The 13,315-nt window shown below is 43.3% G+C and overlaps 1 pseudogene; it reads right to left on the bottom strand.

Moving 5' to 3' along the window:
• Positions 1-7,865: 7,865 nt before the first annotated feature.
• Positions 7,866-8,636, bottom strand: LOC517971 (ubiquitin thioesterase OTUB1-like; annotated as a pseudogene).
• Positions 8,637-13,315: the final 4,679 nt, after the last annotated feature.

Raw genomic sequence — 13,315 nt, 5'->3', positions numbered from 1 at the left:
GATGGCATCACCGACTCAGTGGACATGAGTTGTACAGACACCAACTCCAGGAGTTGGTAACGGATAGGGAGGCCTGGTGTGCTGCAGTCCGTGGGGTCTCAGAGTTGGATACGACTGAGCGATGACCTGAACTGAACTGAACTGATAGAACGCACCACTCCAAGAGCCTTAATGTACGCTGTGGACTCGGTGATGATGATGTGCCCATGTAAGTTCATTGGCTGTGACAGGGTGCTGCTGATGGGCAAGACTGTGCTTATCTGAAGGCAGGGTATGCATGAGACCTCTCTACACTCTCTCCTCAAGGTTTCTGTGGTTTGAAAACTTCTCTAAAGTGTCAAATTTACTAATTAAAAAATGAGACAGAATGAGGTGTGGCCACTGATGATCTGCTGTTTCAGGCGGACCAGTAGGCATGGCACACAGAGATGGACGAGGGATGGCAGCCAGCCCAGATGTCTCGTGGTTGTCCTAAAAGAAAAAAAATGGTCGGTTTTAAATTAACTATCTTTTCAAATTAGGTTACTCCACTTCCTCCATATATACCAATGGTAAGGAACTAACATGTATTTCCTGTGGGATGTTTCTTTGGAAGAGTAGTGAAAATCTCTTTTCAATCCAACTCCACTGTCTGTCAGGAGGGGAAAAATCAATGTGGGTCATACACAGGGAAAAGCAACCTGAATTTAGCAAGCAGATTTACTCAGCAAAGTACTTTGCTTTCATATTCTGGCAGTTAAGGCTAACTGTTGGAAAGTGAAGGGAAGCTGTCAAAAAAAGGAAAATGTTAAAATAGTTAAAAGAGAGAAAGAAAGATGAGAGATTAAAGGTCAAAGTTTTGGTGATTAGGAAAGAAATATATTAATGGTGGGAGAAGTAGTGGGATTGAGTAGGAAGAAGAATAATTGACTTGAGAAGTACATTTCTTTTGTGACCCCTCTGGATCACTTAGGCTATGGCCTCAGATGAATTATCACGTTATTATTCTTCGTGAAATTCACATGAGCTGTTTTGCAGTTTGGAACCACTGTTTCTACAGCAGGAGTCAGATTTCTCATGTCTAGGTCAACTTTTTGGGGTACTTTGAAAGAAAGGTGTGTTTTCCTCATGCAATTCTTTACACATATTGAAGTAATGAGTTAGTTTTAGACATTGTGAAAGTCCAGCATTATCCATGTATTTACTGTTGAAGAATGGATTTTTATTTGACTCAAAGTATGTATTTGCTTCTTACTTTCTTTAGCTTTTAACCTGTTGTTCTGAATTAAATTGGAAATGAAATTCAATTTTAAAACTCTGGACCACTGGAAATAATAGATTCCGAAGAACAACAATAGCTCTTAGTGACAGTATCTTTAAAACATATGTGTAACCTCGTCACCTTGCTGTATAGCAGAAATTGATACAACATTGTAGTGCAACTATACTTCGGTTTAAAAATGATAACAAATATATTTACAGCTGTTAACCCACTTTCCCCTAATGTGGGGATGCTCAGGCCAAAGGTTGTGGGGAGGAACAGGGGAGTGTTCATCTCAGATTTCCTTGAACAAATCAAGATGGGTGACATTGGGTCAAGGCTGAGCCAGAGATAGACTGTCCCAGTCACTTAGATGAATTTAGTCTTTTTTTGGGGGGGGATATATTTTTTAATTAATTTATTTTAATTGGAGGCTAATTACTTTACAATAATGTAGTGGTTTTTGCCTTACATTGACATGAGTCAGCCATGGGTGTACATGTGTCCCCCATTCTGAACCCCCATCCCACCTCCCTCACCATCCCATCCTTCTGGGTCATCCCAGTGCACCGGCCGTGAGCGCCCTGTGTCATGCATCAAACCTGGACTGGTGCTCTGTTTCACATATGGTAATATACATGTTTCATTGCCATTGTCTCACATCATCCCACCCTCGCCCTCTCCCACAGAGTCTAAAAGACTGTTCTAATGCTGTCTCATATATAGGATCCTTGTTACCATCTTTCTAAGTTCCATATATATATGTTAGTATACTGTATCGGTGGAGAAGGAAATGGCAACCCACTCCAGTGTTCTTGCCTGGAGAATCCCAGGGATTGCGGAGCAAAGTGAGCTGCCATCTATGGGGTCACACGGAGTCAGACACGACTGATGTGACTTAGCAGCAGCAGCGGCAGCGGCAGCAGCATACTGTACTGGTGTTTCTCTTTCTGGCTTACTTCACTCTGTATAATAGGCTCCAGTTTCATCCACCTCATTAGAACTGATTCAAATGTATTCTTTTTAGTGGCTGAGTAATACTCCATTGTGTATATGTACCACAGCTTTCTTATCCATTCATCTGCTGATGGACATCTAGATTGCTTCCATGTCCTGGCTATTATAAACAGTGCTGCGATGAACATTGGGGTACACGTGTCTCTTTCCATTCTGGTTTCCTCAGTGTGTATGCCCAGCAATGGGATTGCTGGGTCATAAGGCAGTTCGATTTCCAGTTTTTTAAGGAATCTCCACACTGTTCTCCATAGTGGCTGTACTAGTTTGCATTCCCACCAACAGTGTAAGAGGGTTCCCTTTTCTCCACACCCTCTCCAGCATTCATTGTTTGTAGACTTATTAGTCTTAATAGAGAAGTGGGGATCCAGTGAAAGTAATTTAGGAAGAAGTGCTGTTATGATGGCTCACTGATGTAGAAGAAAGACCATGAAGAAGAGGGCTGGGAGGCAGGTGTGGGCCTAAAACCTTATTCTGTACTGGTGTGTGTGTGCATTCGCTCAGTTGTGTCCAGCTCTTTATGACCCCATAGACTGTAGCCTGCTGGACTCCTCTGTTCATGGCAAGAGTACTGGAGTGGGTTGCCATTTCCTACTCCAGGGGATCTTTCTGACCCAGAGATTGAACTCATGACTCTTGCTCTCCAGCATTGGCAGGAGGGTTCTTTACCACTAGTGCCACCTGAGAAGCCCCATTCAGCTCTAGAATTCCTGGTTTATAAATCAGTGGGTCTCTTTAACTTTTCAGCCACATGTTGGTGCTATGTCATTTGGGTACCATCTTTGGTAACATGAGAAGCTCCTGTGCCTATTGAGCAGTTTATAGTTTTTCTAAAATTAGCTTTTGGATGCTCATCTATACCCAAATTTCACCCAAAACAAAAAATAAATAATCTTTTAAAACATAAATTGCAACCACTGTGCATCAAAACATTATTTTCATTACATTTAGCATTTTCTTTTGCTTCAGCCAAATCCCAGGACCAGTTCACCGCTCCCTGCCTGTGGTTTCCGGCCCCTCTGTGTCATCATTCCCACAGTAGAAATAAGTGTGTGTGTGATTTTGCAGAGTGTCTTCTCTCTGTTTCCTTCAGAATGTCTCCATCCCTAAGAGATGCTCAGGAAATATTAATACATATTGAACTTTGAAATGTACTGGGCTGATGTTACAGAGACATTATCCATTGTGAAAAGAAGAGAGTTAAAGGCCCTCAGGGAGGTGACAGGTTGTGAGCTGGTTCTGTGCATGCGTGAAATGGGAACCGATTGCTGTCATGTATGAGGGGCAAAGACTAATAGAGTTTTGCCAAGAAAATGCACTGGTCATAACAAACACCCTCTTCCAACAACACAAGAGAAGACTCTATACATGGACATCACCAGATGGTCAACACTGAAATCAGATTGATTATATTCTTTGCAGCCAAAGATGGAGAAGCTCTATACAGTCAGCAAAAACAAGACCAGGAGCTGACTGTGGCTCAGACCATGAACTCCTTATTGCCAAATTCAGACTTAAATTGAAGAAAGTAGGGAAAATCACTAGACCATTCAGGTATGACCTAAATCAAATCCCTTATGATTATACAGTGGAAGTGAGAAATAGATTTAAGGGCCTAGATCTGATAGATAGAGTGCCTGATGAACTATGGAATGAGGTTCATGACATTGTACAGGAGACAGGGATCAAGACCATCCCCATGGAAAAGAAATGCAAAAAAGCAAAATGGCTGTCTGGCGAGGCCTTACAAATAGCTGTGAAAAGAAGAGAAATGAAAAGCAAAGGAGAAAAGGAAAGATATAAACATCTGAATTCAGAGTTCCAAAGAATAGCAAGAAGAGATAAAAAAAGCCTTCTTCAAAGATCAATGCAAAGAAATAGAGGAAAACAACAGAATGGGAAAGACTAGAGATCTCTTCAAGAAAATTAGAGATACCAAGGGAACATTTCATGCAAAGATGGGCTCGATAAAGGACATAAATGGTATGGACCTAACAGAAGCAGAAGATATTAAGAAGAGATGGCAAGAATACACAGAAGAACTGTACAAAAAAGATCTTCATGACCCAGATAATCACGATGGTGTGATCACTGACCTAGAACAAGACATCCTGGAATGTGAAATCAAGTAGGTCTTAGAAAGAATCACTATGAACAAAGCTAGTAGAGGTGACAGAATTCCAGTTGAGCTATTCCAAATCCTGAAAGATGATGCTGTGAAAGTGCTGCACTCAATATGCCAGCACATTTGGAAAACTCAGCAGTGGCCACAGGACTGGAAAAGGTCCGTTTTCATTCCAATCCCAAAGAAAGGCAATGCCAAAGAATGCTCAAACTACTGCACAATTGCACTCATCTCACACACTAGTAAAGTAATGCTCAAAATTCTCCAAGCCAGGCTTCAGCAATACATGAACCGTGAACTTCCTGATGTTCAAGCTGGTTTTAGAAAAAGCAGAGAAACCAGAGATCAAATTGCCAACATCCGCTGGATCATGGAAAAAGAAAGAGAGTTCCAGAAAAGCATCTATTTCTGCTTTATTGACTATACCAAAGCCTATGACTGTGTGGATCACAATAAACTTTGGGAAATTCTTCAAGAGATGGGAATACCAGATCACCTGACCTACCTCTTGAGAAACCTATATGCAGGTCAGAAAACAGCAGTTAGAACTGGACATGGAACAACACACTGGTTCCAAATAGGAAGGGGAATAGGTCAAGGCTGTATATTGTCACCCTGCTTATTTAACTTATATGCAGAGTACATCATGAGAAATGCTGGACTGGAAGAAGCACAAGCTGGAATCAAGATTGCCAGGAGAAATATCAATAACCTCAGATATGCAGATGACACCACCCTTATGGCAGAAAGTGAAGAGGAACTAAGAAGCCTCTTGATGAAAGTGAAAGAGGAGAGTGAAAAAGTTGGCTTAAAGCTCAACATTCAGAAAACGAAGATCATGACATCTGGTCCCATCACTTCATGGGAAATAGATGGGGAAACAGTGGAAACAGTGTCAGACTTTATTTTTCTGGGCTCCAAAATCACTGCAGATGGTGACTGCAGCCATGAAATTAAAAGATGCTTACTCCTTGGAAGGAAAGTTATGACCAACCTAGATAGCCTATTCAAAAGCAGAGACATTACTTTGCCAACAAAGGTTCGTCTAGTCAAGGCTATGGTTTTTCCTGTGTCATGTATGGATGTGAGAGTTGGACTGTGAAGAAGGCTGAGCGCTGAAGAATTGATGCTTTTGAACTGTGGTGTTGGAGAAGAATCTTGAGAGTCCCTTGGACTGCAAGGAGATCCAACCAGTCCATTCTGAAGGAGATCAGCCCTGGGATTTCTTTGGAAGGAATGATGCTAAAGCTGAAACTCCAGTACTTTGGCCACCTCATGCAAAGAGTTGACTCATTGGAAAAGACTCTGATGCTGGGAGGGATTAGGGGCAAGAGGAGAAGGGGACGACAGAGGATGAGATGGCTGGATGGCATCACTGACTCGATGGGCGTGAGTCTGAGTGAAATCTGGGAGTTGGTGATGGACAGGGAGGCCTGGCGTGCTGCGATTCATGGGGTTGCAAAGAGTCGGACACGACTGAGCAACTGATCTGATCTGATCTGATGAGGGGCTTACCATGGGTCAAGTGCATTTCATAAAATATCTCATTTAATTGAATCCTTATGATAACCCCTGCAGCAGGTTCTTAACCTCACTTGTAAAGACTTTTTTTTAGAGCAGTTTTCGATTCACAGCAGATTCAGGGGAAGGTACAACGATTTCCTGTGTATCCCCGGTGGTCACATATGTATGGCTTCCTGCATTGTCAGCAGCCCCACCAGGCGAGCCTGGCCTTAAAACCCAAGAACCTCACTGACGCACTACACTGCTTCCAAAACTCAGCCTCTGCTCAGCGATGCCAAGCAGAATCATGGAGACAAGTTTTGCATGAAGTACAAAGAAGTAGCTTGATTGCTTTGTCAGGCCAAGGGGGACACATCAACTTAATGCCCTCAAGGCTGTGTGTCCCCTCTGGAGCAGGTAATGAGGTGTCTTAGAGTGTTCAAGGAGCCCCATGTCGTCAGCTCAGGGACATTCTTCTGATTGGCTGGTGGTGAGGTAATTGAGAGTCAGCATCATCAACCTTCTGGTTCCAACCAGCTTGGGGCCTGTCTGGGGCCTACATGCTTGTGGGCAGCACACAGTTAACTTCATCTTCTTGGTTGGGGCTTCAGAATCTGGAAAACAGCTCAAAGGACATGACTCAGAATATTATGTGCAGTCCTTGAGGAGGAGCTAAAATTCTTTGGATTTGTTTCATGGCTAAAGTTTTATTATTTTTTGTCTTGCTTGACTGTTTTCCTTTCTTTTGGCATTTTTCTCACTTTCCTAATTAAATTTTTTCTTTGAAGTTTTTCTACAGACAAAAGGCAGGCAGAGGATGTGGGTTCATAGTTCACAGTTTACATCAGGGTTCCCTCTTAGTATTGTACATTCTGTGTCTATAGACAATTGTATAATGATGTATATCCATCCTTATAGTATCATATAGAGTAATTTTTTGTCCTAAATACTTCTGTGCATGACCTATTGATCCCTCCCTCCATCCTACCCCGGGCATCCACCAGTCTTTACTATCTTAATAAGTTTGCCTTTTCCAGAATGTCCTATGATTGGAATCAGACAGTATATTTTCCTCTCATGTTGACTTTTCACTTAAGATTATGCTTGTAAGTTTCCTTCATATCTTTTCATAGCCTGATAACTCATTTCTTTTTAGGGCTTAACACTAGTCCATTGTCTGCATGACCAACATTTGTTCATCCATTCACCACCTAGTGAAGAACATCATGGTTGCTTCTGAAAATTAACAATTATGAATAAAACTTCTGAAAACATGCATGGGCAGGCTTCTGTGTGAGCATTCATTTTCAACTTGCTTGGGTAAATACCAAGGGTTGTGATTTCTGGATCACATAAGAGTGTTTCAGTTGTGTAAGAAACTGCCAAAGTGCCTTCCAAAATAAGGATCCCATCCTGGGTTTGCCCACCAGTGGATGAGACTTCCTGTTGCTCACCAGCACAGTGTCATCACTGTTCTGAATTTTGGCCATTCTAATATGTGTGTAGTGGTTCAGTCTCATTTTTCAGGTCTTTGTTTGGCTTGGATAAGATAAATGAAGCATGGAGTGCTTAGACAACTTACCTGAGGCCACACGCTGGTAAACTGAAAAGCTGGAATCTAAGTACACTTGTTGGAACTGCAACCACATAGTCGAGGCTTGCAACCTCTTCTAATCACTGTGTCCCACCCCTTTCCTTGGAGAGACAGGTTTCCTCAAATTTGAAAGTACAATACCGTCCTGTTCCCCTTATGCACTGGCTTATATTGAAGGTAAAAGGAGGTAGGGTATCTGTAAGTCCTTTGAGAATTGCAAAACACTATGAATGTGCCAGTGCTTTTTTAAAAATCGCCACTAGCATCCCCCTTAATAAAACACGCAAGGTCGTGTGACAGGGAAGGGGGTGGGGCAGTGAAATATGATCATTTATGACCACAAAAACCCCTCTGTACGCGTTTAGCGCCTGGCAGAGGGGAGGGCAGGCCTATTCATAGAGGGTGTCCTGGTGTCCAGGTAGGCAGAGAAGGCAGACCTTGGGCTGGAGCCCTCGGGGGGGGTCGTGGTACCGCCCTCGCCGCGGCCCATGCCCTCTACCCAGCTGGAGAAGCCAGAGCCAGGATGAGGATGTGGCCGCCCCCCTTCGGCGCGGGCTCCACCTCCTGCTGGCAGAGTTCCCTGATGGTCCGCCCACCCTGGATGCAGTGCTCCAAGAACTTGCTGTTCCGCTGCAGGTCGCCCGAGGGAAGCAGCCGCAGGTAGATCACCAGGTGGTCCAAGGTACTCTGGTCACTGAAGGAGACCAGCAGGTTGGCCACTGAGGTCTGCGTCTCCACCCGCTCGTTCAGGCCCATGAACGTGTGGTGGAAATCCTCAGTTGTGAGCTCAGGGAAGCCCTGGGACACCAGGTCCTCTTCACTCTTGGCAGACACAGCCTTGAACCGCTGCGATTCCTTGCTGTCATCCAGCAACGCCTCCAAGTGGGAGAATCCAAAAGCGCGATAGAGGCAGTTTCCACCAGCCCTGGTCTTGCGGATGTAGGAGTACTTTCTGTGGCGGTCCTTGACCTTCTGTTGACAGACGTTGTTATCCTCAGTGCACTATCTGTGTAGGACCCAGACCAGCGGGTTCTGCACAGTGATCTCTTGCTGAATTAGGTCTGCTGAGCCATGATGGCTTCATGAGCAAGACAGTTAACACCTTCCTTGTCGCTGCCCAATGGCTCCTGCTCCTGTTCTGGAGATTCCCCCACTGCCATCAGTAAACAGGTGGTGCTAGTGGTAAAGAACCCAGCTGCCAATGTAGGAGAGATAAGAGATGTGGGTTCAATCCCTGGGTCGGGAAGATCCCTGAAGGAGGACACAGCAACCCACTCCAGTATTCTTTCCTGGAGAATCCCATGGACAGGGAAACCTGGCAGGCTACAACCCAAAGGGTTGCAAAGAGTTAGACATGACTGAAGCGACTTAGCATGCGTGAATATAGACAGTAACATATGTACATGTAAGTACATACAATAGGTACACAACATGTGATGTATTTGGAAAAGGTGAGATCATGTGAGTACCAGGTGTAACACCAAGTACTTATGTGACTTTCAATAAATTCCCTATGCCTTTGATTCCTGATCTAGAAAATAAGATATGGCTACATTTTAACCATTACTATGTGACAAGTGAATGTGTGCTATATGTGAACAAAATAAAAATTGCAGTGTTTGTGGCTCTGTAGATGGGCAGAGGGCAAAGGAGTCTCGGTGGGTGGTAGCTGTCCATGCAAGAGGCAGGATTCAAGAGGTCAAACATACAAAGACATGAGGGAAAAGAATAAAAGTGGGATGCTAAGTGAGTATTAAGTTCAGTCCATCCAGAGGAAGCATTATGATGCTTATCATGACAAACTCTACCAGAGGAAAATGATGGCTGAAGCCAGTTAGAAAGACAGCCTTCTCCTACCTGACAAATAACTGTGCTCACCTGTAATCAGATTTCCCACCAAGTGTGCAGGTGCAGCTGGAGACACTCGAGGTGTCTTCATTGTTTAGCGGAATGTATTTTTTTCTTTTAGTTTCTTAGAACAAAATTATGTAACCCATTTTTATAACTATTGAATTATAACTAATCATGTTGACTATTCACTGAGTAATTGTATAGATCAGTTATCCTGGTAGATGCTGGCAATGATCCTTTCATTTCCCCTTGACGTTTATGGAGGTTCTGGATTTGTGTTAGTTTGCCACTCTATGGGCTTCCCAGGTGGTAGTAGGGGTAAAGAACCCACCTGCCAATGCAGGTAGGTATAAGAGATGTGGGTTTGATCCCTGAGTCAGGAAGATCCCCTGGAGGATGACATGGGAACCTATTACACATTCTTGCCTGGAGAATCCCATGGACAGAGGAGCCTGGCAGGCTACAATCTTAGGGTTGCACAGAGTCAGACATGACTGAAGTGACTTAGCACGTACACATGCAGCTCTATATTGAATCACTGGAACTTTATGGCAATGAAATCACTCACTTTGAAACTGATGATGTGCTATAGATGAGCATTTGTGTACATCTATGAATTGGATATTAGCTTATATTTCAACCATCTCCTTTCCATCATTCATAAAGGTAAAATCTACCATCAATTTTACGGGCAATTTTAAATATAACATTCTTCTTTTTTGTGTGCTGTAATTCTATTATGTGCATTAGAGAAATGTTTTCCCTACTCTGTTTTCAAAGAGCTTACTTTACAAAAAAAAAAAAAAAGTTATTTTGATAGGACAGAATGCTGTGTCAATAGCTCCAAGTCCGGTACCACCGAGATTCCAGAAGCACCATTATTACTAATGTCTTAGCCCATTGAGTCTAGACAGAAAAGCTCAATAGGAGCAGACAAAGACATTGGCCTGTTTTGAGAACACACACAGAAGTACTTGGCTTGGGGAACTGGAAAAACAAAGCAGAGAGGTGAAGGGACTCAATGCTCTCTTCTGAATAAAGGACATTTCCAATGGCTTTAATTGCACCAACAGCAGATGCTTCCTATGGAAGGTTAATTTGCAAAAACACGAAGTAAAATAAAGCTACTCATGAACATTTTCTCGTCTAAGTCCCATTGAGTGTCAGAGGACACTCAATTGATGCTGTGGGGATCAGGAAATGATGTGTTTGTTTTCTGCAGAGTAGTTTTATTGAAGCATCGGTTGATGGCTCACATTCTGATGGGCAGCCGGACATCCATTAAGATCTCTTCCCTAAAGGGTACAATTGCACATTCAAATACTGATCAATAAGACAGTAAGGCTTTGATTTCGCTCACAAACACTGTCAGGTCCGCTGTTTGCCATGTGTTATCTAAGAATCATTTGCATCGTATTGGATTATAATAATTGCTGGCATTATCAGGTGGAATATTGTGACAGAGAGTTCATGAGTATCATGCAGTGAGCTCCTGAGATACAGAGAAGGTAGGTTTGGGAAACCAGCAGACGATTGCTGTTGGCTGCCAAATAGTGTTTTTGGCGGATCACTGTCACAGAACTCTGTCAGAAGTACTCTTTGGTGGACAATAAAAGATGCAAATGGCCGTTCACTCATGGAGTAATGCTCGCTTTGGATGGATTCTAAAACGTAACGTGTCATAAACATTAAACGATCAGCCTTATTTACATGGCCCCAGCTTCAGTTACTCACGGACTATTGAAGATGATTTTCAGTGGGTTGTACAGATGTGTTTCTTGATTGTGTGTAGCTGTTGTGGGTGATTGAACCTTGTCTTTCCCTAGATATGGAGGATGTAGGTTTGAACACTACCATATCCATTCAAGAAAGGATGGTGCCTAGGTGGCATGGTTGCTGCTGGCAGGACCCATTTCAGAGGATCAGGCACCTAGGGCAGCTGGGCCAGCCCAAAGGCACAAGGGCTGCTACCAAGCAGACCCCACGCGTCAGATTCAGGGATTTCTCGCTGTCCGAGATCCCAGACCTCTCATCCTGGTCAACCTCTGCTAATTTCACCCACATGCGATCATGAACTCCAAGTCTGTTGTCAGTCTGTTCCAAGGGGAGATTCCCTCCACACCAGCATCTGGCTTTGAACTTCCTTTCCTGTCTCATGATTGCACCAGCTTGGAACTGATGGCCATCCCTCATCATATGGACTCGCACCTCAGCCCGCCTGTGAGTTGCCCTCTGCATTCTGCTCCTCCCAACTGCTGGGCAAGAGTTTGCTCTGGCATGTCGTCTAGACATGTAATTACATGTAAGGGACACATCAAACCATTGCACACACTTTGGTCATTAGAGCTGACTCAATCCAGGCACCTATAGAAAGAAAACTTCCAGTTGAACTCATATGGAACCTGTTTGCAAATTGTGGGGCAACAAGAAAGCTCTTACCTTATACAATGTTGCTACTGCTGCTGCTGTCGCTTCAGTCGTGTCTGACTCTCTGTGATTCCATAGACGGCAGCCCACCAGGCTCCTCTGTCCCTGGGATTCTCTAGGCAAGAATACTGGAGTGGGTTGCCATTTCCTTCTCCAATGCATGAAAGTGAAGTCGCTCAGTTGTGCCCGACTCTTAATGACCCCATGGACTGCAGCCTACCAGGCTCCTCTGTCCATGGGATTTTCCAGGCAAGAGTACTGGAGTGGATTGCCATTGCCTTCCCTGTATGCAATGTTAGGGAAAGGGAAAAAAAAGGCCTGATCCAGTCTGAGGTTTCTCAGCAAATAGTATTGTGCAGTAGTGAGCAAGCCATGGAAATTGTCTTCAGGAAGAAAAATGAAATGATTTTGCAGAGCCTTTAAAGCATTGTTGATGCTGTTTAAGGTAACATCCAGGAGACCTATCTGGGAAAAAATGCTGTCATTGTTTGTAAGTCAAAAGGATGAACAGTATTTTGTGTATGTGTGTGTGTGTGTGTGTGTCTCTTAACTTTGCCCAGCAGTTTTCTCCTATGAACTTGGAGGTCTTCAAGAAGTCCCCTGGCTTTAATATTTCTTTTCTAAGCACTCATTTTCCTCAACAGACCCATAAATGAGCCATTGATTAGGGTACAAACAGTTTGTTCATAGGTCTATTCAATTCTGAATTCTGTGCAATAAAAAAAAAGGAAGACTGTTCTCCCACATGTGAGACAGCTGAGTGCACTAAGCAATTCAGTGCTTTCTGGTAACCAGGGGTGATTTTTTTTTTTTTTCCTTTTTGAGTATGAAACTCACCAAGTGCCCCATTGTAATGATAAATGCCAAATAAAGCTTCCTTCACGAGGTGAAAGTGGCTGCCGGGGAGCATCCTTATTTTTGAGACATTTGACGTAGGGTTAAATTTTCACTGGCAATAAGTCATAATGCTTTTTCTCTTATACTGTGAGGTTAGGCACACCTGTCTGAGTAAGTCATATAGGTGCTAAGCCTAGGTCGGCTTCAAGAAACTGTTTTTTTTTTTTCTCTTCTCACAGTGAAAATCAGCTCAGAAATGGAGGTAAGGGAAAAACAAGGCTTATGGGAAAAAGAAAAATTTAGCAATAGGAAGGAAAAAAAGATCCTTTCTGCATCTTATGAGGCGCTTTCTTTAAAGAGAGAAAAATCTTTTGGGTATGTGTCTAAGAGTTAAACCATACGGAGCTTTCATTCTGCATTGTAGAGTTATCAGAAGCGAGCCCCCCTCTAATGAGAAATTGAAATCTAATTCTTTGTAAGGAATTTGCTTTTTTTTTTTTTTTTTTGTATGGACCACCAAGATGGAAACTTCCAAACTGAGTTTCCCTGCTCCTGCCGAGGCTGGAATTGAAATTTCTTTTCAGAATGTTGGAGCTGCGGGAGAGGTATCAGCCGCTCAGTCTGCAGACTGCGGGGAGCAGCCTGGGACTGACTCAGACTGACTTGCTATGGATTTCCTTTCAGCAAATTAATATCTACCTCCCTGGGCAAGTCGAAAAAGAGA

The sequence above is a fragment of the Bos taurus genome, chromosome 27, assembly GCF_002263795.3.
Source record: "Bos taurus isolate L1 Dominette 01449 registration number 42190680 breed Hereford chromosome 27, ARS-UCD2.0, whole genome shotgun sequence".
Lineage (NCBI taxonomy): Eukaryota > Metazoa > Chordata > Mammalia > Artiodactyla > Bovidae > Bos > Bos taurus.
The sequence above is the reverse complement of the archived record's forward strand: the minus strand, read 5'-3'. Positions and strand labels throughout refer to the sequence as shown.